Below are 4,554 nucleotides of genomic sequence, written 5' to 3' on the forward strand. Positions count from 1 at the left end.
TTATAATAAGGATAAATACATAGTAATACATGGAAGATAATGCTCGTCATTAGAGGACTTATCACCATGATTCATGTATCTATTACTTAATACAGATTATCAATGGGTTTTAAGATGAGACATTAATTTTGGAAGTATGGACCAAGTGGGAGAATGTTAAGCTCCATTAAATTTTTACCAACTGCTGCCTACAATTATGGAAGTAAACTGCAGTCATTCCTTAATTTCTGGAAACCAACTGCAGTAATTAATTTCTTGTTGGAGCTTCTGAAGTGGTCCATTACTCCATCTGGAGTTCTCTACCTTGATCTGTGGAACACCTGACACATAGCCAACATAAGCTTGATGGAAGCTTGGCTATATATTTATTTGTTTGGTCCCCAAGCTTGCATCTTAATCCTTTTCAGTTTTACACCATCAAGTTGAGAGAGCAAAGCTTGGAAGTACCTTCAGATTTTCTTATCTGCCTGTTTTGGCATATTTTTCTTATGCGTGATCCTTGATGTTGTTCGATTGTGCACAGCTTGCTGATGTTTGTTTTTCATGCGCACGTCCTGAAATGGTTTCCGGGTCATTTCAATAACCTTCCAGCAGTATACTAAGTCAAATACGAGGTTGCTCATGTGTATGTATATATAGGTCTCTCATCGTAATCTGTCACAGAAGGGGGTGCGTGTATCCAACGATATTTTTCCTGTCTGGATTGTAAGTCCAATGTGAAGCTGCCTCCGTGTGTGTGTTTATAGGACTGTGTATATAACTGAACTATAAGGTTTTGTTGGAGTAATTCAAGATTAATGCATTCCATGCTATACCTTGCGGACTTTTGAGTTCCGGACTGTTTTTGTTGTTTTAGAAACAGCCCATGTTTTGAATCCTATTTTCATTCTGCTTACATGGTATTGTCCGAAATTGTTTCCATCTGACCATTAGTTTTGAGTGCGTGAGGTTCTATTGTTGTGGCCATTCCAAATCTGGCAGGCTTCTAGATCCAAGAAGGATAAGCACAGATCTAAAGTTTTTCCAGTGCTAAAACTTAAGGGAAAAAACAGTGACAGATTGCAAGCTAGCATCAATGGCTGGAGGTATTTTTCTTGGGCATCAATTTTTACATTTTTTATGATTTCTTTAATTTTAATTCCGCATTAAGTTCAGATTTAACATTGTTGAAATTTGATAATTAATTAGAAGAATCTCTATTTCAACTTTCATCTTGTAGAAAGAGAAATCGTCGTTATGTTCAGGCCCGTGGTCGAAAATTTTAATATTGGTTGTTGGTGTTCGAGATTCACCAATACGAGTTTTCTCAGGTTTTATTCTTTAATGTGAAAATATATATGAAATTTTGTTGACGGTGCAACCGGTTTTGAGGCAAATAACTGCAAGAAGAGTGACACTGCAAATGCATATCCCTCGTGAGATTGATTGATTGATTACAGTCTGAGGCTGAAGAGAGTGAGTCGGTTAATGAATGGCTTTCTGGTTTCTAAAAGCATGAAATCCTTGTAAATTTGTTGATAAAAATATGCGTTGTTTTTTAGCTGTCGAGCTCTTGAAGATTTGAGAACCGGTTGAGGTTTGTTGTGCGCTGAAGCAGTTTTGGATGACAGAGAGGTGCCCCTCTTCAAAACTACTATGCCCCTCTTCAAAGCTACTATTTTCCTCCGTGTCAGGTTTTTATTTTTATTGGGCATTCACTTTAATTTGGTTAATTTACAAGTATAAAATTGAAAAAGTAAAAGGACATTATGGTCATAAAAGCTCATATAGTTAGATGGTATATTAGAAGTCATTAGTTCAAACCTTGTAAAGATAATTTTGGGAGATATTATTTTGGAGGTTTTGAACATGATTTTAGTATTTTGGAGGTTGCGAATATGATTTTGGTTTCCATGAGTTGGCGACCCTGAGCATGTTATTATTTGATAAATTTGCAACTCATGCATATTGGATATAATTCACAACAAACTCAAGTTTTTTATGGTGTTCATTGTATGGAGCAAAGATAAAAGTTCCTAATTGTGTAGTTGCAGCTATATAGCATTATTCATCTCATTATCCTTGAATTGTAAATAGGGGCATTTTCAGTTGAACCCGACACCCAATTAAATCATCATAAAATTGTTTGTATTGGGTGCATTTTCGGTGGTACCCGACACTTTTTTTTTCAAAGTTGATTGCTGGAGAACATGGCCAAATTCGATGATTTTCTATAGTTGTTGAACAATTTAGTGTCGTCTACTATTCATAACAGTGTTCAAGTCAACAAGGAAACACTTTTTGACCTTCAGTGATGTTTGCAAAATACGAAAAGCAAAAGTGAATTCTTGGAGCTAGAGTCCCAGTTTCAGCGAGAAGAACTGCAAAAGAAGAATTATGAACCTATTCTTGTTCAGAATAACAGTTTGTTTGAGCCTGATTATCGGTCAAAAAATTATCAGAGTAATGTAGTGGTTTCAAAAAGAAATTTTGGAAGCAACTGAAAGTTCTTATGAAAAGCCTGTTATTCCCAAAACTTTCATAAGACCGTGGGAAGAGATTACACACAATAAACATAGAACTGGTTTGGGTTATGACAAGGACATTCTGGATGTATTTTTTCACATTCTAGATTTTGCTAAACCTATACAATTATGAAGTGTTGGATTTTTGGATGGTGTTTTCACGTTCTAGATTTTGCTAAACCTATACAATTATGAAGTGCTGGATTTTTGGACGGTGTTGTTCTAGAACAAGTTGATAGATGTCAACAATGTAACAGAGTTGGACATGTGAAAGATCAGTGTTTTGATATTCACTCGTGTGAGCATTGTGGAAAGCGAAATCATCATACAAATAGATGTTCCAAAAAGAAGACTAGTGCAAGAGAGGAGGTAAATTTCAGATGAATTGCTTCTTGGGATTGGACGAAAACAACCAAGAAGATTTACAGGGCATACCAAAGGATATGTTCAAAAGTGATGACCAACCTTGCAGTGATGAAGAGTACTTCTCACCTTGTATCCAACAAGGGGGGGAATAGTTGATGGTCTGCCACAGGATCGAGTTCGAGATGTCAAGCGAGCCTGAGTCAGAGTTAAGTTACTAGTTGATGGTCTGCTACAGGTTCGAGTTCGAGATGTCAAGCGAACCTGAGTCAGAGTTGAGTTGATGCCTGAGTCAGAGTTGAGTTGATCAAGGTGATTGAGCACTTCCATGTTTGGAATTGTTTGAGGAACTATTGTGATAGTTACAGAGTTTGTGGTCACCTTAAAACCAATTTTTTTTTGTTCTGAGAACCACTACGAAGGTTCCAGAGTTGGTGTTAGTTGAGACTTTGAGTTCTCCCATCTTGGTTTGTGGTCATCCTTAAAAACCATTTTTGAGAGACATTTAGCTCTTAGCTGAGATGCATTTTTGCATTTTTATCTCTCATTCTGAGACTTTGGTATATCCCTTCAGATTAGGGGGGAATGTTAGATAGCTAATCCTTGGGATTAACCTTGGGTCAGTTTGGGTAGTTATTGGAGTCCAAGAACTCCCAGAAACTAATTCAACTGTTTCTTGTATGTATTAATATGTACACATTGTACATCATTGATTGAGATTGATTAATATACATTTGATTTGGTTTCCAGTTTCGTGTGTTTTACAAATTACTTGCGTGTCCATTGGACATAACACCTAACACGATCATTGATTATGAATTGACCAAGATGACACACAAGACGACACATCCATATAACACTTGACACGCTCATTGATTATGAGCTCAACAAGAGGACACATCTACATCTACTAGGTTGTATGCACACAGTAGTAACGTTACAAGAAATTGTATACATTTTAAATATATTTGAATAATTGTACCCATTTTCAATATGACCCAAAAATTTCAAATAACATAATTATTGTTGATTATGATAATAAGCTTTACTATTTTCAGAAAACTACATAGTATTAAAAGTAATTTTAATTTTAATTTTTTTATTAAAATTAAAATTAATTTATATTATTTTAATTATAATAATTTATAATAATTTAAAAAACTTTATCATATATTAAAAATATTAAAATTCTCATTAAATAGGATAATGAAAATTATAATTTTTATTTAAAAAATAAAATAATAGATCACATTACTATGTTAAAAAAAAATTATAAAGATAAGGAAAAAAATAAAATAAACTTTTAATCATTTAGAAAATGTTACATTATATATACATATATTAGGATATAAATTATAATTTTTATCCAAAAAAATATAAATAAAAAACACATTGATTAGAGTGTTTCAAGGAAATTCACACCATAAATGTTATTTTATCTATATCTATGGTACATTTCAATGCACATGAGATTTTATGTCAAAATGGACTAATTTTCATTATATTTTTATTTATTTTTCACTTTAATTTAACTACATTTCAGCGAAACCATTGTTCAAATCTGAAACTTCATTCATGCCTTTCAAAGTTCAATATTTAAACTAAAATTCTTTTCAAAATTCAATAATTAAACTAAGTGACAAGAACGCTAACTATACGACCTTGTTTAAAACAAAAAAACATAAAC

The sequence above is a fragment of the Pinus tabuliformis genome, chromosome X (genome assembly GCF_031772625.1).
Source record: "Pinus tabuliformis cultivar Carrire ecotype Pingquan chromosome X, CPIR1, whole genome shotgun sequence".
Taxonomy (NCBI): domain Eukaryota; kingdom Viridiplantae; phylum Streptophyta; class Pinopsida; order Pinales; family Pinaceae; genus Pinus; species Pinus tabuliformis.